The 23,742-nt window shown below is 34.3% G+C and overlaps 1 protein-coding gene across 15 annotated transcripts in view; it reads left to right on the plus strand.

Moving 5' to 3' along the window:
* The window catches only part of CaMKII (Calcium/calmodulin-dependent protein kinase II), a 114,728-nt gene that overhangs the window by 10,731 nt on the left and 80,255 nt on the right, over positions 1-23,742 (plus strand). The gene's annotated exons all lie outside the window — the stretch shown is intronic.

Genomic DNA, 23,742 nt, shown 5'->3' on the forward strand with positions numbered 1-23,742 from the left:
CTTCAGTTTGTGAGAACACTTTTTAGAAAAAACTGCCGGATTTCCTGACGTAACGAAAATGAATAAATGTTAATTGTAGCAAAACGGTTGGTCGGACCGAGTTCATTGCTTGTTATGACATGTTTGGGTAACAGTTGCAATAACTTTCAGCGATTGCCGCCAGATTACATTTGAGAATTTGCTTTGTTTAAAAAATAAGCCACTATTACATATTAGTAGCCTATGCCATAATCCCTGATTTTACCCTACATCGCTCTAGGAGAAAAACTGCAGAAGAGAGAGAGTTGATTCTCGGTCGATTCGAATGACAGGGCATGATGAGAGGGAGAGAAAGAGAGACAGGGTGGGAGGGAGGATAGAAGACTTGGATATTCGGTGTTCGTTGTGCATTTAACGAGATTTCGCGGCCGTTGACCGAACATCGTTGACCATCGCGCGCCGCTACGGCCGACGCCGACGATTAATTAACAGTGCCGGTTAATGCCTCGCAATGATTATGCGCCGGAATGCGCACTTACGCGCGCCATGCACTTTGGTTTGCTATTAAGCAAACGACCGGTTGCGGCGAATTGCAGGGTGCGGTGTGCCCGCAACGGCTCTTTCCGCATCTTCTCTCCGCGTTGAACGTTGGAAATTAGGCAGTTGGCAAGCCGACCGCACCAACGTGATTTCCCTCTAAAACTGGAACTTGGAGACCGACATGTTGATGTGTTTTCGACGCGTAAATATTTCGTTGATCATGATTCACTGCTGCAAATACGCATATCGAATCTCGGAATATTTAAACTTTACATGGTCTACTCGCTGTAGGTTATGAATATTACAAGAGACGACTATTTGACGTTCGTTGGAGAATTATTTAAACTTCAGCAGCACGGAGCGTGTAACTTAATAGTCAAACTTAATAGTCAAACTTTACGGGAAGTTATGTTTAATATAATGATGTGTTACGCGAAGAGTTATCTTTAATGGAATGATTCATTACAAGAAGAGATATCTCTCTGAAATATTGATTTGATTCATTATATTCAAGATAAGTTCTCACAAAGTCTTGCAATTAAGTTTAATTTAATTCACTGGAATAAAAATAATCATAATTAATGAGATAAATATTGTGAGAATATTTAGTTAGCAAATTATCAAATCGATTGACGAATTAAGACTATGGCGCATAAAGAACTTAAGGCAGTAAGCAAATCAACGTATTGGATTTTACGTTATTGCCTTACGTTTTTATCGATCGATTCGCTTATTGCTTATGCCTTATATTTTTCTGTGCATTATAATCTTTGTATTTATTGTATCATATATATGTAGCAAGAAAATAGCCTTTTAATTTTATAAGCAATTACATTAGTCAGAGTACTTGAAAATTGCTCATTTTCAATGTCACTTTTCTTAAAGGGGTGGGGCAAGAGAGTCCTGTACTCGGAACATATTTTCCTAGATATTTCCTTATCCTCGCCTTACGTCTCTCGAGCCATTAGAACTCGGCCGTATTCGGCTTGGCTCGTCCTCGGTTCGGTTTGGAGGGCAGTCCTCCACGTGTGGTCTGCCGGAGAGGGTCTTCCCTAGAGATATTTCTAACGCAGGTATACGATCGATAACGACGCTCTTTCGTATGGTACGTGGGTGATGATGTATTTATCGCATACAGACACACGTGTGCGCAACGATACAATGCGTACAAATGCGCAATGATGACACGTGGAATTGTTGCATGTTTTGCATAGCAGATACATAATATTATAACCTCGTAAACGCAAGGAAGAAGATATCGATTAATGGGTTAACGTTAACATATTAGCGCGTGGTGACGAAGGAGGTCGATGCAAACGTGCTCTACTTTGCTTGATATACTTAGGCTAGTTCGCTAGTTAATTCCGTGAATGCTGCTTTGATAGTTTCTCGCCTTTCCAAAATAGAAATCTTTCGTTATTGTCGTCTTCTAATTTTGGCAAACGATTTGAAATTTATATATCTATATATTTTAATATTAATATTTTGAGAAATTATTATGTAATTATCTTATGCAATAGGAAGTAAAGTAATTTTCTATATCCATGTATCGCTTTATAATGCTATAATATAAAGACTTGCAAACAATTAATAGATATGAAATAAGTAATTCATGTTCCATTTCATTTTTTATTATATTCAGTGTAATAATGTTTCCTACGTATAATAATTTCGGTTAGAGTGGGTTTTTGCGAAAATGCAGCTTTTATACTTGCGGGCAAAATCGGGCTACCACATTCTATTTCACTCTTGTAATTTGGTTCAGCTATAAATATAGAGCGCATTAGCATGACACTATAGTCACGCTATTATCATCACTTTAGTGTGCAGAGTTCAAGGAATCAAGAGAAGTGCATGTTTTAACCCTTCATAGGCACACATACCGAGTCTTTTATGACCCAGGCGATTCTCAAATTTCTTGGCACAAATTTCAAGTTTTATTAAATAAAGATTTTAATATTTGAGTTAAATAATTATTTGGCAATGTAGTATAAGTGTTTTATTAATTAGTAGAAAAGTAATTATGAATTTTTCTAGATTTTTTCAAAGCCTAGAACACACAGTAAGAAAACTTGGGCTGGAAAAAAGATTCAGAGTGCCAAAGTAGAGTGCCTATGGAACAAATAAAATATATGTGAAGGATTAATTATTCCTTGTTTTCATTAGTGCGATCGACATGCGTGTAGAATCTATATACGTATGTATACATCTACATATGAAATTATTTGCTTCAGATAATATGTTTTTAGAGCATACAAGAATTTTGATTATAATACTAGATTGAAATTATAATAGTTATTATAATAATTATAAATTAAATTAATATATATTAAATTATTGAATTAATACGTGTAATATAAACAAGCGTTATAACACCCTCATTTAAAGCTTTTTCGATTTAACTTTAAGATTTCGCATTTTAAGAAATTTTATAGAAAGTAATTTAAGAATGTTGTAACTCTCTTCTCTTATATCAAAAGTTACAGATCGATAAATACAACTTGCAGTTAAATGTGTTAAAAAATAAATAATCGACTTTTTGTTATTATTGTTCGGAGTAATCAGAATGTAAAAATGCTACGTTTACACATACAAGTAATTTATGCACGACGTACGTTAGGGGATCACAAGAAACCTATTTACTATAGCATTTCTCTTGCGTTCTTTACCCTTCTACCCCTTTTCCGGATACCCTCCTCCTTGCGCGGCAGTGTTACTAATAATAGCAAGCGGCACAGGACGAAAATAGGCCCTGCAGAACTATGCAGCCCGCGGCTTGGAATTTCATCGTCTGCTGACCTCACAGTCACACGGCCGTTTCCCCCTAAGCGTCCTAATGAGACCGTGCCGTTCTGCAAAGACATACGTCAAGTTCCATCGTTTCTCTCTCAACGTATCTCTATTTTATAGAATTTATCTGCCGACAATCACGCATGATGCGTGATGATGCGAATATGTGTGATTGCGATGATATCACAGTTCCAGGTTGAAGTCTGCAATCTTAAAAGATCGCGTGTTTCATCTGCCTCAAGTTTTGGATTTTTTAATTTGTTTATTGATATAAATTCTTTATTCAGTGTGATAAAGCTCTCAATTTTTCATTAGTTACTTTTCTATAACTATATGTATATAATTCGGAATTTTTTTGAAAATTTTAGTAAATATAATACTTTTGAGATTCTTTTTACTAAATAATGTAGCATTGCTTTTAATTATTGTTAGCTTTATTTTTACAAAATATCACGTTAGGTCTTTCTTATTCGCTTTTCTTTTTATTAACAGATGATTGAATCTCCTATGAATAATGAATAAAAAATTAAAATCGACGATAGAATGTTCTGCTGAATAGACATTTATTCGACAGAATAATTTATCCTTTGAAAGAATTTTTCATTTCACTGAAACATTTTCGACATGCGGAAATTTTATACGGGAGGGCACCGTATTTTTTCATGGAAATAAACCAACAGGTTCTCCAACAGGTAGGGCTTTGGTAACTTTGAGATTTAGAAGCGCGATTTTGTATCCAAATATAGTAAACATTTATTGTGGAAAAATTTATATAGTTGCCGAGTCTCATTTAACTCTAATAGATCTCGAACAGTATACTTAATAGAATAAGCGAGCAGGGTCATTGATCCACAAGTGGTTGTGTCAAGAAAAATTATCGTTGATCTTAAAAGTGCCTTCGCTATGTATGTTTTTGTCAAATTCTTATACAGGATTTTCCGTTTTTATATTTAATCATTTTCTTTAGAAACTTACTTTTTAAAATATATAGCAGAAAAAAAAATTTTGACTTTTTGTTTTTCTTAATTCCTTCTTCTTGTGGCGTTGATTTATGTATCGGTAAACTGTTTACCGTGGGCTTGGATTTTTATATTTAGTCCCGTTCTTTGTATCTTATTTTTATTCTTCATGGTACCTTGGTCCTAAGAGAAAACTAATTGTTTATCTGAGCGCGGTGCTCGCAGCTCGACGAGTTAATCGATATAACGTTGCAATTCTGCGAGGTGACATTTAAAAGTGTGTATACGGAAGTTGTGTGAATAATAACCGAACGAGGCGGTACGTAATCGAACGTATCGAGTGCCGATAGACAACGCGTGGGATAATCGCATTGGTTATTGCGTATTCAAAAGATGTATATATGGCTGGCGAGAGTACTATCAGTAATAATAATCGGTGCGCGTTTAGCGTCTCATGCGTTTATTTCCATTACGTTTGAGATGGATTGTTTAGAAACTGGGATGCGCGCGCGCGAATTTTGTACGCGCTGGCAATCGTCGATTATGCAGATCGATCTCGCGCAGTAAAGTGGAAATTGCTCTTTCTCTCTCTCTCTCTCTCCTCTTTCTCTCTCAATGCTCAAATGATTAATGACAGCATTTTCATCCGCGGAAATCCTGATGAAACTTTGGAAAACTTGAAAATGCTAATGTCATTTACATTTTCTCATACTTATCTTACAAAAAAGAATAATCCTTTCCTAGGATAGTTAAAAAAATTTTTCAGTTGCTTTATTTTTTTTATATTTTATTATCTTTCAAAGATTAATGTATATCTAGATTGACAGTAAATTTGAATTTAACTAATTTTAATTAAGCAAGCTTAACATTTCTTTTTATGTTACTCGCAATATCTTTTATATTAGACTCTTTCGTATTTCTTGCACATACACACACATATATATGTATGTATATACACGGTCGATTGCATTTTATTAGCACGATTCGTTCGGTAAATCAATCAAAGTCAATCAGTAGATTTTGCATCGAAAAGATCGAGTAGTTCCATCGAGTCATTTCGACGCTCCGGCTTTGCCTCCATCTCACGAATATTATTTCTGGGGCCTCGGATCGAAGGCGAACTTATTTTCAGACATGGTGGGCCGTGAACGCGAGCATTTATATCGAAGCCGGTTCTTTTAATCTTTCGATTGCGGAACATCTATTCGCGACTTTAGAGTTGACGCGTAGCAATATTATACAACGGACCGGGCCACACGTGTATTCGTACAGTTTCTATTTGTATCTGATATTAAAAGAATCTACTACAGATGTGAATATCAACGTATGTAAATGAAACGCGGTAACTTTCTAATGGTCGCAAATAAAATATTATTTTGACATACGAATAATAGTATATTGCTTTTTTTTTTAAGAGCGCTATGATACATTGGAGTAATTAAATCTTTGATAAAAAGAACATTAATTAATCTCTTTTATTTTAAGACGATGAACAATTGTTCTTTAACTCGAGAAATTATAATAATAAACGATAGTGATGATCAATATACATGTTATGAAAGTTTTTTAATATTTTATCTGCTATTTTGTAATGATAAATAATTATGTATACATACGCCACGAAGGGAAAGAAATAAGTTTAGATTACAAATTTTGAAACTTGGAAAGTTTCGAAGAAACTTTTGGAAAATATTATAGATTTAACGAATGGAATGTCACGGAGAAGTTTTCAAATTTTCGGGTATAGGTCAGAGCGTCGTCACGAACTTAACAGTTGGATAGCGCCGCTGGAGTTTCCGAAAAGTAATCCGGCTTCGCGCGCCGTGATTTTAGCGAGTGACAAGCGCGAGCGTGTGATCTAAAAATAATGGCATTCTCCCATACATGTGTGTGAGAGATGCCAAGGTCCATTACTTTACCGCTGGGAGAAGAAGAAAGAAGGGGACGCGAAGGACTTGTACACACGTCTCCTTCCGTTTCTCTCGAGATAGGTACGGTTTCGCCTACTGTCCTCGCTTATCCTCGAGTGACATCCTGCGAGAACAATAAAGTTCTTTGCCGTTTGTCTGAATGCGGTGGAATACGACGCTTAAATAATAGATCAAAGACTACCGCCACATGGATGTAGGAGAAAGCGCGGTCGAAAAGCTAACGTTACAAAGAGAAGCGAAACGAGCTAAATAATTACGGGAGATAATCATTGTGGCGTTCTCTTATCAAGAATTTGGAATAAATTATCTCTTATATACGCGAGAAATGGTTTATTAAATTCGAGGTTAATAATCGACTTACGAAAGATTTAAATATGCTATTAGGAATTTTATATACCTACAAATGATATAATTATATACAATCTTTTATATCTTTGAATCTCTATATTTTACGCGTGTGTGCGCGCGCGCGCGTGTGTGTGTGTGTGTGTGGATAACTATTTTAGTTTGAAACACTTGACAGAACATTAACGGCGTTACTTGGAAAGACTTTAATAGTAGAGGAAAGCCCCCTATTATGAGATAGGCGCCTAATATGGGATAGCGGCATTTCTGCTAAACTAATAAACGCTATCTATTGGTTCCACCATGAATTTATTGCTCTTGAATTGAAAACTATTTAGTAGAAAATTCATTATTAGATCATGCCTGTAGTCATTGTAAAAAAAGATTTTATTATAGAATTTTGATATCTTCAAGTTTCATTGAGATGAGCCTTTAAATCTTGTTTATTATTTAATAAATAAATATTTGGCAATAAATTCTTCATGTAGTGATAGAGTAAGGCCGTACTAATAGAAAAATATGGGATATGTTGAATTGTTTAATTACAGAAGTTAGATTTGATGATCATGTAACCATAAGGCGTGGAAATCGTAATATGAGATACCCAGGCTATTTTTTAATATGAAATAACCCGTGCTCCTATGTCATAGTGAAAATCGTTGCTAAAGAGTAAATATTATTGTACTATAATAAAAAGGACAACCGGAATGAACGTCGAGTGCATATTTCTGCGATGCTTGATTCCAACTACCTGAAGACGAGTTCTGGGTATAATCTATCGCATGCTTATTTTTCACGCAACCTGGCTGCGTTTGTTTGCATTTTGGAAACATGAAATAAAGTTTTTTAGTTGCAACTGATATATCTTGCGTTTTACTATCGATTTCTCGGGGCATCTCATATTAGGAGCACAATTTTTTGAATTTGCGATTTGCTCACTTTTTACATTTCGCTAATTTGAAAAGAAATGGAATTTGAATTAAATTTTATATAACGTTATCTTAAAGCTTATTAAATTCCCTTCAAAATGACCTATTATTTTTTTAAGTTCTACCCATAGACTTCTAGCATTTATCCAAAATGAATTCGGTATCTCATAATAGGGGCCTTTCCTTTATTATTAATTAAAGATTTTTTAATTTGATTTTTAAATTTATAAGTCTTGGAAGTTATTCTTAATGCTTATTTCGTAATGCTTGTTTGTACTCTCAATCGAATCTTCTTTATTTTTTCGAAGGGAATATATGTTCTTATCAAGTAGACAGGTCGCCAACTTTAATGATGTACGTTCATTCTCTGACCTCTTCCTACCGGATTCGAAAGGCATTGTCATAGGAATGCAGCTGATATTCTTGGAAACTGGGGCGTTAAACTTTATTCCTATCCGCGAACTGCTCGTACCCGGTTCCACCTGACGTCTAAATTCATGAACGTGATACTACGGAGTACGTTCTGCTAGATATACAGATACAGCCGTGTATCGTTTAAGTAATCGTGATAGGTTGACAAGTCGGCCTAGATTCTCCTCATAAAAGCACGCGTCTACATTTTCTTATAAAACACGCGAAAGAATAATCGTACAAAATGTAATCACTTTTATATACATGTGTTATGTGACAATACAGGTTATAGTATTATTCAATATTTTTATTCATAGTTTATATGTGTTGTGTAATAAAATTTTTTAACCAATTTTTAAAAGCTGTTTTTAACAAAATTTTTTAATAAACTTTATTATTTCTCATTTTTTGGTAAGATTCTAGAAAATTTCAACAGAATTTTAATTATATTTTATTTATTTATATTGCAACGGATGTTTAATAAGAAATATTCAGAAATTGTAAGGGAAGATGACATTTCAACGCATAATATTCAGAAATTGTAAGCAAAGATGCACTTTTTATTAATAAGTACAATTTCTTTTCTAGAATTCTAAATAGAATTTTTCTGTGCCGAAGATCCGGGTTTAAATTCATTTACGTATCAAATGATTTTATTTTATCGTTATCTCTCGAATGGCAAAACATCGAGAGCATCTTTGCTACAACAACCTCTTCTAATAGACTATTCGGAACTGACGTTAAAAACTGTATGTCCCACGTATGTACTTACATGTGTGTGCGTGTGTGTGTTATATGTAAAAAAATTAGATATCATCATGTCTTTGACAAGAAACTATAACAGATATTTAGAAGAATTTCTTTAATTGAATCTCTTACGTAGAATATGGGATATTTACGTAAAATATTATAACATACAATCCGAATACAATTTATGTAGTATCAGAGCTACACCAGCTTTATCATTCATAATCCTCTCGTATGTTAATAATAATGCAAAACATTCTCGTCCCTGTCAAAGCAACCTTGTTGCGCGGATTTCAAATTAGCAACTTTGCCATCATGCTTGATTGAAACGCGTCGACAGTTGGGAAAGTAGTTTAGTTTCCGTCAAATTGCATTTACGGCATTAAAACCGATTTCAATTTGTAAGCTTGTTCACGAGCTGTAACGCGGTTAACAATTTTCCAAGTATACTTTCAATAGCTGGATAAACTACGGAGCGCGAAACATCAGCGATGTCTTGCTCCGACTTTGCTTTCGTCTTCGCCGTGACACTAAAGAGTCACCGCATGGAGATAATTGCTTTAATCTTTAGCAAAGTCACATGATTGTATAAAGAAGAGATGAGCTATGACTCGGGCCTCGATCTCAGACCTCGATCGAGAGATTAGAAACAACGTTCATCGCTTTATTTACACGAGTATTTTTTTCTTACGTAATAGAGCAATAAACCGTGATAACAAGTGTGCAGATCGATTAGGATCCACCTCGAGATCCGCATTAATTACGAGCGTTACATGGTTCATTGCTCTCTTGTATATTGCGTCATGTATACAATTAATACGAATTGTGTTAATCGTTATACATAATGGAGCGACAAGTGTGTACACCGAATGATTATCTTATAGAAATTCAAACATTATGCTCTTTATACTTTGGATATGTATAGCCGTAGTAGATTATCGCTTTGGATGTTTGTTTATTGATTTGATTCAAGTATTGAGCACCCTCTTTATTATACAGTACTTATAGTTGTGTAGTGATTGTGATATCAAGAATGTAAGTTGATACGTCTAACTTTTTAGAAAAACAATGAAAGTGAGAAAGAAACACAATTTAATTTACACCTACATATTCTTAATAGAACACGGAGAGAATTTTTTCTTAGAATTTACCCTGAAAATATGACAGTCGTGGGACAACATTGTATTTTGAAGAATTTTAACATAAATCCCTCTCATTCATTAATAAAACTACAATAAAGTTTAAAATAAGTTTGATCAATTTTACTGAAGTGTATGGTAAAAATCTTCGAAATACAATGTTGTCCCACGACTGTCATATTTTCAGGGTAAATTTTAAAAGAAAATTCTCTCCGTGAATGAATGCATAAATGTTATATCAAGCTTAATGATAATCGCTGCATCATTTTTATACTAACATAACTTTCTCATACATGCACTCTTTTTCAGAACTTATATGAAACCTTACAAATTTGTGTAACTTGTGTTCTTGAATTTTATTCCGAAATATGAGGAAATCGTAAAATGTGTCACATGAATGATGAACATATTCACACATGTATTTACAATGTTCGTACATATAGCGATAAAACCGTAGAAAGTAATCAATGACTTCTTTGTACAAGTGAAGGAGTCGTTTGTTGAAAAATTATCGCAACAGGTTTCGCGCTTGGCTGTTCTATTTACTCCGTGAGTTGCCATAATATGTCCCGCGACTGTAGTGCGCACTCATTGAAATATGAGACTGCGTGCAGTCGCAATGCGACTGCATTACGAATTCACCGCGGATGTCACGAAGCACACGGACAGAAATAAATTCCCGTGGAAAATATATAATAGCACTCTCTTCGATCGATGTCGGTATCAATCTACAAAAATGCGAAGACCCGTTCTTACTCGATTCCATTTTAAACGAGACATTTAAAATTTTTTTTTTATCGACGCTTACGTAAATGGAATAATATAATCATGCAGTTGTCACGATTTTATCAAAGAAACACCTTTGCAATTTTAATTTTTTTTTATCACGTAATGCAAAGTTAACAACCGTTATTTTTGTATTATGATTTTGTAACACGCATATGCATTTATATTCCTATACTTTGTATTTACTTTATAATTTTTACTTTTTTTGTTGATTAATAATATATTTATTTTGCTAATAGAAACGTAATATCATTAAAAAGAAATTATATATTTATTAAACAACTTCTATTCTCTCATTAAAATTAAATTTTAATTAAGATTAAGATTTTTTTCAAGAGAGTTATTATGTCAAAATTTTTACTATGAATTAATCCATAAAATATATCGTATAATTAGGTAAGCATAGTTTTTTGGTCGAACCGACATGATGTAGTCTTTCGAATACAGTGATTAACAACGTATAATCATTTAATCAAGGGCGATGAATCTTTTTAAGAAGTCAACTTAGGAGTTTTGACAACTTTGATTCGTCGTACAGCATAATACGGCATTAGATTGTATGACTGTTAACTCGTATATCGTTTCGCGCAAACCGGTTTGGTTTATGCCACAATCATTTTTATTCTTTTTTTTATTTTGTATATGTATAATGTTACATACGATTAGCAACAACTGTTTAATAATTGTACGAAGTTTTTTTCTAAATTTTTCTTTTATGTAATATAATTGTGAGATTAATAATGTAGAGTACAAAAAAGGGAGAGGTGATATTTAACGTCACAGAACATGCATTTAATAGTAAATATTATCCTTAAATATGCGTCTTATTATTATTTTCTTGTAAAGTACATCTCAATGTTTCTTCCTAAAGTACAATTTGAGAAACTCATAATAATTTATTAAAGAACTTATGTTTCTTCTATAATTAGATAAATAGATTTTAATTTATGTAAATTTAAAGCAGGAAAGTTGCAGTTGCACCTTGGTCGACGAAATTTTCCTGTATCACATAGTGATACTCAATACGATTTATATAACCTAAGCTAACGCAATACATGTGATTGATTACTGTCCATTAAATTATGTCAGCTGGAGATTGCACGAGAAATGAAAAAAGACTCGAAAAGGGTACAAAGAAGAATGTAGCGGGAGGAAATAAAAAAAAGAGATGATGGAACGGTTACAGCGCGAGATTCTTATTTCTTCGATCGGTATCTTTATTTTATTAACCTCGACCTTTTTGCGCTCAACTTCTTTCGGACTACTTCGGTCTTTCTTTTTCCTATGTTTCATGTGTATCATGCAAACGTGAACGCCGTGAATTTGCAGAATTGGTCGACTTGTTTTCCCCTTCGAGCTGCTTTCTCACGTTTTCGCGAAATCACGCATGAAATTTTCACGGGCGTCTGATCATATTCCAGTTTAAAGAGGCTAATCTGTTACGTAATCTAGAACGTATTAATCTATTACGCGGACGTTATTTCTATTGTCGCAGGAATTTTGCCAAATACACGAACTTTTTAAATACACTGATACATGTGTTGCGTCATGAAATATTAAGCGTCGCGCATAATACGCGCATTCGGAGCCATTTCGCTAGAAATATCTACTTACTCCTCGAGAATAGTAGAATTACCGGAAGAACTTGTTATAGCATTTTTTCTCGGGACCTCGTGTATAATCGCTCAATTCTGCGCAGCATCAAAAGATATAATCGTATGAAATCATATGTTCATGTGCATGTGTATACTGTTTCGATGTTTCAAATTTTATGAAAAAAAATCGTCGGTTATTAAGAAAATTGATTATTTATATAAAGACTGACATAAAGTATTTTTTACGATTTGTTTTATTATCGATACAATAACATGTTTAAACGTATTCTTTAAAAGAGTTTTTTATATACTCTTGTTTCGTGCTAATACCAAGAGTTGCTCCAACGTATTATTATGTATGTATCAGAAACGATCTTCTTGCTACAAAAACTTTGTACGGTTATAAGGGAGCGTTTTAATGAGTTCATTCCACATCATGCCGAAGTATATTGTATTTTAAATTGTCACTTTATATTAAGAGAGGTAGTGTTGCGCACCGCTTTATGAACGTCGTAACACTTGGTTGTTTACTATTATTATAGCAGTTGGTATAGTTAGGTTAGGTTATGCAAGTTAATCTACTTGACGTAATTAATTTGAAAAATTCAATCTCTTTAATAATACAATTATACGCTTTTGTATAATACATGTTATAATGAATATTTTGGTAACATTGATAAGATAAGAAAGATTCGGAAAATGAAACGACAATAAATTATTATTAGCGGAAAATTATAAGACAAAAAAAAATATATTTTTTGTCTTAATAAGTCACACGAAATCTATGGTTTTTATACGTATTGTAGAAAGAGTACAGCAGTCTGTCTAAATAAGAACGTCGCATTCTACAGGAAAATTTATCGGGAAATATTTTTATTTATCAACATTTAATATTAGCGTCTTAATAATTAAGTCTACCATGAAATTAGTCTTTATAGACTTTCTTGAGAAACTATCGACTTCATCTTTGCCAAGGGCTCGAGCTAAGCGGAACAGAGAGAACGTTGAACCCGGGCACCCTGTGTATTCTTCCGCGGAGGGCGTCGGCATCGTCGTTCGTGCCAGCCAGAATTGATACCGCCTTTTCACAGTTATTGCTTCACAAACGTAACGCGAACAAATTTTATATAAGTAAAAGTAATCGGAGAAGAAATTTTTATTCAAAATAATATGCAAAAAATGCTACGAATCTATGATCGGTCGGTAGCTCGGTTCTGTATGTGTGTATGTGTGTGTATGCCTCTCTCTCTCTCTCTCTCTCTCTCTCTGTGTGTGTGTGTGTGTGTGTGTCGCGCGCGCGCATTCGTATGTATGCATGTATGTGTGCGTGTATGGATCAGGGCTGTGCCGTTGCTGTACCGCACTCACTTGCACCCCGCCGTGGAACGCGAAGTATCGACCGGTTAAAGCCATCCCCGCCCGTCGGCTAAACCGGCCAGCCAACCCCCTCGTCGACACTGAGTCCCCACGAGCAGAGTTTCTATCCAACTTTCTTACATTTTCCATCTTTGTCTCTTCTTTTCTCTACCTCTTTCTCATCTCGGGATGGAAGGGACGATACTCGGACAGTGTCCAAGTATTGATACTTTGTTCTTGCTGCAAGGTATTTCCGGCATGGACATTCTCTCCTCGATGTTACATATCGGTAGGCTGAGAATAATGAGGAAGTAGATACGGTTGAGCACGCGATGGTTGTGCGTGTCGATTTTTTTTTCTACTGAAACGAAGTAAAAATGGCCATATCAAACAATGCGTATTTCCGGACGCACCTAATGACCTTTCGTTTTGTTTGAATAAAAAGTGAACTTTGAAAAATATGTAGCATTTATTTTTTTTAATGCACTATTATCATATATTTTGCAACAATAATGTAACAAAAAATTAACTAAAGACTCTTTGAAAGAGCAGTTTAACATAATGATTTTCTCTTTTTCTGTCTACATAAAAATAGTGACCATCAAAGACACGAGTAGGATTTATGTAATCCAAAAATTATATAAAGGAGGTGACTACTGATTGTAAAAATCATGCATTATCTCGTTTATTCAACAATCTCAATTATATCTTCTAACTATACGTAATATATTCTATTATGTTGAAAATATTAAAGAAATTGAAATTAGATAAGTTTCGAGTCTTTATCGGTTGAATAAAATGTAGGTACTTTCGTTCATCGATGAACCGGTGTGACGTTTTTATTGGATTGACGGGATGTCATTCCAACGACTGGCGGTCATCACTGGAATTCATCGTGTCGAACGTCAAAGATAGCCCGTGAAAGTTTTCGAACGGTCGGGATATCGGACGAATCATCGAGCAGAGACGACGACTATCGCGAGGTGCGCCTGGGGATGCTTAAATTTAATATATAGGGCTTATAGGGTATTGGTGTCTCACAATTTCCAGATTAAATCTGCATAGTTCAAAGCTTAAAGCAGACGTATTAAAAAATAACTAATCTCATGATTTATTCTGCGAACATTTTTATATTATTATTAAATTCATTTTTCTACGAAAGAGAAATGATAAAGTAAGTGAAAAATTTTGACCAATATTGAATTTGAGTATGAGAGAACAGGAATAGAAATAAATCAAAATTATTCTCGTTTTTATACAAAATTCTACAAGTTGCAGTAAGTTTAAAATGAGACACATGACGAATTTTCTTGTCGATAAAATGCATACTCAAGTGAATCTTATGGAGAATCGCACAGAGACCGCGAGCTCCATTTTTTCGCCGCGGTTTCGCTTTTTCTGTCACCGCCACTGCTGCGTAGTGCCGTCAACGACGAGGACGAGACGCGGCTGAATACCACGGGATTCCACACAAAACTATCGCGAGCTGTCGCCATTCTCTATTGTTGCACGCGCCGGCCGGTCGACGTGGAACAACATGGCCCAATGTGAAAACAGAGTAATGCATTGTTCGTTTGGAGTAAAACTATTTTTGCACAAAGCCGGTTCTTAACGAACAATTCCACGCACAATTTCAAGAAGGGCGATAAGAGATAAAGTCAATAAATATAATATACACTGTTAGAAATATTCTTAAATTTCATTAACTTTTAAGTTACATAATTGAATTTAATTTCATGACATTACATTAAATTTAATGTGTTTGTAACTAAAAAGTATATATTTATGTACACGTACATAAAATTTAATGTATTTTTCATGAAAATTTATGAAATTTAATGTTCTTTTCATAAAATTTTATTAAAAGTACATTAAATTTCATAAATTTAATGTACACGTTCATTACATTTAAGTAACTACTGTAACTTAATTTTCAGTTAAATCATTTATTACTTTTAATTTCGTTCATAACCACGAGCTTCATTTACGTGTAAAGGAAGCTCGTGGTTACATTTCTAACAGTGTAGAATTAGCAGTTTTAATAGAAAAAAATATTGATGATAATTGTCTGTAGTAATGTATATATAGCTCAATTTTGAAATAAATATAGTAATCTCGAGAAATTCAATTAATATCAAATCTGCGTGGAAAATCGAAAACGTGAAAGAAAAATATTTACAAGCTCTCTCTATGTTGCGACGGAAAAGATAAATTATGCAAAGCACGCAAAATAGATATTAAATTATTGAGATCTTAAGATGATTGTTAGGGGAAAACTTATTAAAATAAAAATCTTAAAGCATCATGTTTTTCTCTTTAGTGTAAATTGAATTTTTATATAATTTTTCCATTGGGCACTTAAACTAGGAATTAATTTCAATTACAACCGCGACATTAATTCTCTTCAAAATGCAATAGATTCTCAAAATTTTGTCTCAAAAGCAATTGCGTTATCCGTATAATAAAATTGCCTCCGCACATACATTATAGATTTTTGCAACACATAGTTTTGAAGATAGAAAATGTACGGCATTTCAGCGGCTGTGTGAAATTTTACCGCCGAGGTTTTGCTCGCCACGCGATTTCCCGGGTGTAAATTACAATTTCCAGCCGACATCGCCGCCGTATTCCAAAAGTATATTTTATCGTGTTGCATTCGACGTCCTTTGTCGCTGCGATTTTTTTATCACGCGCGTAGTGCATATAATGTATATAGTTCTCCCTTGCGTATAATGTATATAGTTCTCGGCAAACAAAGAATTCACAAAATTATTTTTCTGAAAATTGCACAGCGGACGTAATACATGGCTCTAGCGAAATTTGCAGTGTATAATAAGGACAATAATTATGATAAAAGAATTTGTTGACAAATGGACAATGTTGAATATTTGAATTTCGAATTTTTTGTTTTTTAATGCGAAAGAAATTATTTATATTTATTTTTCTTATTTTTTTCTTCGGATATGAGATATGTGTATACTCCAATGAATTTTATGACGTTTTTCGAAATAAATATATAATATAAAGATCCACAATGATAAAATTTCCAATTTAGAATATTATTGAGTTAAGTTTCATCTTACAGTTTGATTGAATTATCAATCGAACTTTGTCGATTTTAGAGGATGTGGAGGTTTGTAAAGTGTTACAATTAGCTTTCTGAGACAGGCAATGCTAAAACACGTTGAAACAGTTCATATACATAATTATTATATTTTTACGCGCATCATTTAATCTAAACAATTGACCTTCCGTTTACTCTGCTGTTACTTTTATCAGGAAACCAACGCATAAATCTCTTTCTCAGATTCGGTATAAAAAAATTTGACATATTTCCGCATCTTTACTCTTATATTATCAATCTTATCCGTCTTATAATTAACAAAATAATACACTTAATAAAAAAAAATAATTACTATCGGGCCGTTATTCGTAGAATTTCAGGCTTTTTATCAAAACAGCTGTGGCCGTAATAAAATAATGACTCGTTGGGAAATGAGTGGAACGCGAGAGCTATCCCTAGGGAAATTATCTTATCGACTATTACTCGCCGTGCGTCGTTGGCCTACCACCACAATCCGGCTTTCAATTCTTATAAGAGCGGATAATTCTTGACCTCGCAAAGATGGAGGGACGACCGGTCGTTTTCTTAATGTATTTCATCCGCCAATTATCCACATTGGTCTATTTTATTGGTACTCTGCGTACTCTGTAATTTGAATTTATTCTATTAGATGCGACAATTGCACGCTCGGTTTTAGTGATGAAGACTAAAGCCTTTATGCACTGTGCAAACAAATTTATTAAATCTTAATACATATTTTCTTGAATAGTACATATTAAGTAAACATTTCCTTACAGTAAATAAATATGTACTTATTAAAAAATTTTGTTAAATCAAATTAATGATTCTTGTATCAAATAAATATAGGTTTACATTTGGTAAATATTTACCTTGTTAGAGCAATTCAAATAAGTATATTTAAAATTTAGTATATTTATTAATATATAAATTAAAATTTAGTATATTTTTTTCATGTATGAATATGCAAGAACGTCAGTTAGAAGAGACGCAGTAATTGTTATGCATTCTTTAAGAATTGTTCTTTCTTGTCTTTGAAAAAGATTTTATACAATATAACGCTGTAAAAAAATGTCGGCATCGTTAAAGAAAACTTTTATACGAAGCGAGCGGAAAGAGTATTTTTTTTATGTTACTTGAGAATACTAACTTTAATTGAAATTTCTCTTTTTGATAATTACGTAGGTTATTTTATAATTTTCTATATAAAATAATAGTTTTTAACATTGATATTTTTTTATTAGAAATTATGGCCTCTGCCAAGTATACAAATACAGCAAGCAAGATGCTTAACACAATTTTATTATCATGTTAATGGAGTTTGTCTTGTAGGAGAGAATGTAGAGGTAAAAATCCTGCAAGGTACCTGGCATCAATGCTCGCGTATTCACATATCACTTTATGCACTAATTAAATGTCAAGTTTTCTAGTTCACGGAATACGAGCAAATTTCATTGTATTTTCTCCATTTTGTATCTTTGAATCATAATTATTTTTCTTTTTTTTTTGTTTACTCTATACATATATATGACAGTGGCGGTGCAACGATAGAAGTAGGGTAAGGTAGGGTTGCTATGCAAAGTGCAGAAACACTACGCCCTACGATCTACCACGTGATGCGCGATGCTATGTCCTAGAGAAACTCGAAACGCGGTGTGTCGCAGGATTCTGCAGGACCTGCACGTGCTAATGCGTATCCTTTTATAAAATGCAGTTCCAGTTAAAGCTTTCCTCATTCTCTTTTTTATTTTTTGTCTCTTTCGATAGTGCTTTCTCGATTAGTTCGCCCACGGGTTTCCTCGAGATCGAAAACTAACTTGGAAATAACGAAAGGCTATTTTCGATGGCCTTAACGTCACTCAGTTGAGGTTTTGCCGCGAAATCCAATCGGCGAAAGTTCGATAAAGTTAATAATTGCCAGTAGAAGCCGTGATGGTACTATAAGGATATACAAGATCGAGTAGAAGAAAGAATTTTTACATTTGTCTCATTATGAAAGATCAGTTTGCTTGTTTACAATTCTACGGTATAAAGTATCTAATGTAAATGTAGCAAATTATTATATTATTTTATTATTCTCTCCAGTTCCAGCTAAATCAAGTTTATGTCTCTATTAGATAGGTAGTTCTGAGATTAAATGTTATGATTACTTGAAGAGATAAATAGTGAAATAATCGTAATTGGGATTGCCGAAATTAAAAAAGAAAGATATAGAGCTTTTTGTAATTTCTGTCAGTAGGTCCACTAAACTTTTTAGTTAAATCGCTGTAGAATAGTGGAAACTTACAACGGAAAACCGACAAGGGCCAACGTCGAGAAAGGTGATAAATTGAGCACAACGAGACACCGTGGGGTGGTAAGGTCGGGTAAGGAAGAAAAGCACCCTTGGAGATGCCACGAGCTTGCGTGGCGAGCAAGCGAGTAAGCGAGCCGTGTGTCGGCAAGAACGAACGGGTATTTAAAGCGCATCTCCGTCGCGCCGTCGTCGTTGTTGGCGACAAAATGCTTCTCTTTGAAGATTCATCGTCGATCGCCCTAGTTCCACATCGGCGAGCGAACCGACTTGTTTCAAGGTCGATGTCTTTCGTCCCCTTGCATTATTCTTGCATCCCTCACTTTCCTCACGAGTCTTTTTTTCCCCAACATCTCCATCTTTCATTTCACTCTTGCACGGCTCCCCTTTTTATCTTGCTGTTAGTCTCACGTGTCCTTCCTCCAATGACATTTTTTCCTGTTTATCTTACAGTACTCTTTACGGCGCAATATCATGCAAAGAAGAAAGATCCGTGACAAAATGCGAGAATGTACTTACTTAATCTTGAATCGGAAAATATGAGAGCTACCTAAATTAATACTTATTTTTATTACGAAATGCTTCTTCTTTCGCCAAATTAATTTTATTTTTTTATGTTTATGATTTACAAATTCTCATATTTTTTTGCTTCTTTTTTTTTATACAAAGATTTTCATTTCTTGACAAAGTATCGTGTAGTTAAACGAGTAAAGTTCATGAAAAATTCAAATCTTTTCTTTAATAAAGAAAGGGCTAATGGCTTAAAAATAAACGACGCGTATCTTTCTTGTATCTCGTCTCTTACATAGTTTATTTCTTACCTTACGTTCGCTCTTGCTCCTTCGCTATCTTTGTAGAGAAAGCTTTATATGTTAATCCACGAAGATGCAGAGACCATCGTAATATGTTCGTCGTGCGATTTTAGAAATTTAAATCTCAGCTCGCTTCCGATGGGAGGAGAACTTTCATCGTTATTTTTAGCGTAGAATAATATTCGTACACTTGGTATCGAAGAACAGTGTCGTTAGAAATTGATTTTGCTATATGAAATAGCGTTTGTGGAATTATTCGGAACGTTTTTTAACACGAATTACGCATTAATGTGATAGTTATATTTAAATAAAAACTACTGTTTATAAAAACAGTATATATGCGATTATTACTGGATATACTTTCCTTGAGTTTATTAAGATCTTAAATTATTTCACGAATGGAATAAACAGTTTTGGAAAATTACATCGACGGTAATACGAATCGAATGAAGTTAAATAGGTTTTCTGTTACAGAATAATGAATCCATTCTTCGTAGTTTAATTTCCGCTTCCTGAGTCTCATAGCTAAGCGTGAAATGAAAATTGCATTGCGTTGCATCGCACAGGAGTGAAGTCGTTTGACGCATTGCATTCGATGCAATATACATATTCTTTACGCACTCGCACCGCATCTGTTTACATCCGAGAATTTCTTTATCCGGCATCTTACTACCTTATTGTCACTTTCCCTCGTAGCGCGATCGGGACAGAATGTACGATCATAGCTCTGCATCTCTCGACAAGATGCGACACTGTATATTGCATTCCTCGTGAACTTTTGTCAATTATGTACCATTAATGTCGCGCATTACTGCCAGAGAGAACCACGTCGCAGTTGCTCGTTTTAGTAAACTACAACCACGCCCGGACTTCTCCGCCAAGACGATCACTAGCCAAGCACGATAAAATACGGTTGGCGCATTGAATATTAACAAGCTGCAACAGATAATGACCTTTCGTGAAATTTTCTCCAATGTAAGATTAATTCTAATTTTATCTTTCGATTCTGTTGTTAGAATTCTTGATTAAAATATAACGAGGATATTTTTAAATGTATTTTTTAGAAATTATTTGTATATCACTTGTATGTAATTTACCGTATGCATAATGATGAAGATTTTCTCACTATTACAATTACTTATTTCATAGCAGAAAATAAATTCATGTTAATATTGAAATATTTATAAAATATAATTCTGTTTTTATTAAAGTCGAGCGTTTTTGCATTACACTATTTCATTGATGCTTGCAATATTCGACTAATGGAAGCCGCGAACCTTTATGTAATATTCAAATATATAATCTGTGATCGTGACCGACATATACAGGTGAAAGGGACGAGCAGCGCAAGAACAAGAGCGTGACGTTAAATAATCGTCGTGCTTCGGCGGTATAATCTTGTAAAGAGCACGTGAGCGGAAAAGCTACCCCCGTTTTACGATGAGGGGTTGGAAAAGCGGCAGGGAGTTAGCGTGGTGAGGATTGGTGCACGCAGTAGCTGGTGGCACAATCTCCGGTAATGATTGGTTGTCATGGAAACGAGCCAAGCACCTACCTCGCCCTTTTTCCTCCGGGCAGACCGAGCGGCGTGATCGTCGCGGCGTGCGTCGCGACGCGGAGCGTCGCGTCGCGCCGTGTCGCGTCGCGTCGCGTCGCTTCGCCTCGCCTCGCATCGCTGGCCTGCAACACGGCGCCGACGCCAGCAGGACCAGTATCGGCCTCGAGAGCCTCTGTGCCCCGCAGCAAGGTTAATACTTTCACTACGAAAAGAGATCCACGTGAAAATCGTTTATTTGATATATTATCTTTGGTCGCCACAAATATTTGTTATTTTATATTATTGCTGTATTATCTATTTATTAATATTATATTGAAGACATTTAGTTATTAATTTAGATAATTACTTCAAAATAATGTTTATACTTGGATAATTTTATTAGATAAGAAGCATAAGAAATGCTTGCAGTCTCTTATGACTTGACTTTTATGACTTTCTTCCGTATTGAAACTAATATAACAGCGCACTCATTTGGGTATAGAAAACTGGAGCTCACTTGACCTCAATTTCAAATGCTTAAGAAAGAGATGACAATAATAATGTAACCGTTAATTATTTATGACGACATAGAGCTTCTTGATATTGTCAGCTGCTGCACTTTTCTTCGCGACGACGGATCGCGGTCGTGCTGTTCATTGTCAATCGTAGGTTCAGTCTTACCGATTCAATGTGAAGCCAATTATAGACGTACCGCTGATAGTTTCTTACCGCCTTTATCTGTAAAGAGAACAAATAACTGGCAATTGCTTGTTGACGTCACGATGAGTTGTAATTATTTCTTTTCTGTCGTCGCTTGTTTTCGTCTCTTGATTTCTCTTTAACTCATCTGTAAAAACATACTTTCTTAATCAGTAAGTTCGATTATCGAGGTCCTTTTGAAGCAAGTATATATTTTCAATGTTGTTTAATTTAACAATAAAAAATTAATTAAACTTTACTTATATTATTTATATTTTCCATTAATTTTTTAAAACTGAATTTTCTTTCCGCTTTAAAACGACAGTTGAATAATGCTCTTCAAGCAATTTCCATCTCGTTTGAACGAAATCTCTTTTTCACGGCGACAAAACGCGTGGGCGACCATGCGCGACAACGTCACGGACAATAATAGATTTTTGCATTAATTTCGTATCGATAAATGGAAGCGGTCGTTTACGAAGAAACGACAATTTAGGTCTCTCGGCGAATGTTCGCTCAATGGACAATTTGTAGTCGCTAATCTGCCACCTTAATCGACGGTGCTACAGAACGCTCGGAGAAACTTTAGTAAACCAAAGTTTCCCCAGCGCCGTGCACGCGGTTTTTCATGTATAGAAGAAAGAACGGCGCGAAGTCCGGGGGTGTATGTAGAGTAATCGAGGTTTAGTTCTTGGATAGCTAGAGATCTATATGTGACTATATGGATTCTGAGGATGGACTTTACTCTCGCCTACGGTCTTGGATTGCGATTATAATTCATTACAACTCGGTTCTTTGTATGTACTTTGAAAATCGTGTTAATGAATACTTTTAACGTCACCGGCATGTAACTGTGATCGTTTTATTTTTAGCAACGCCAAGTGTTAAGCGAATCATAGAATCGATTTGATTAGGCTGCGACGTCATCGTTTGAAAATTAAAGGATTAAATACAGCAACACGCGCGTACGCTTGAGTTTGAAGAAGTTGTGTTTTATCCTTTCGAAAAATTTGTTACACATTAATCTTCTACTTTTCAGTATAAAAATGTAATTTTTATTATATTTGTAAGAAAAGTATCGAATATAAAATTAAATTTATAAATATTTTCGTCTAATGGAAGCTGCGGCAAAAGACATTTAAACAAATGTTTGATATAATGGTCATGATATAACGCGTGATTAAAGACAGATTTTGCAATACTTTCACGCGTTATAGGTATGTGATTTCGATGTGGAGTAATGATACAAGCGTAATTTTTCATGATAAGAATTTTATATTAGTTAAATTAGTAACTCAGTGGTTTCATTCATTTTAAAATATTTTACGCAATAATGTTATTGAATATTATTAAATATTTGTCTTACAAATATATAATTATTATCGAATAATAGCGGGTAATAATCAATTCCACCAATTATAAATATAGATTGTTGCTTAACGTTTTAATGGCCATATTAGCATTATTAATTCAAAATCAGTTTTATAGTAAAAAGAGTTAAGTTCAAAGCATTTTCAAGGAATTTTAATTAATATTCTCTCGGTAATTATCAAAGTGCATTTTATCAAAGTAGGTATATATGTATAGCTTAGATATATATTTTGCAGTTATATTATTAACATTACTGGTAATACAACTTATAATTGTTTATTTTAAACTTCTAAGCATTCAGATTTCAGATATTCTATATTTTCGTATATTGTAAGGCTCATAGCACTGAGAGAAAGGATTTTGTTAATTTAGCAAGCCACCAGTACCTTTAACCGGTGATCGGTAAATATGTAACAACAAATTATGTTGTTGTGATTGCTG

Source organism: Trachymyrmex cornetzi, unplaced genomic scaffold (assembly GCF_001594075.2).
Source record: "Trachymyrmex cornetzi isolate Tcor2-1 unplaced genomic scaffold, Tcor1.1 scaffold93, whole genome shotgun sequence".
Lineage (NCBI taxonomy): Eukaryota > Metazoa > Arthropoda > Insecta > Hymenoptera > Formicidae > Trachymyrmex > Trachymyrmex cornetzi.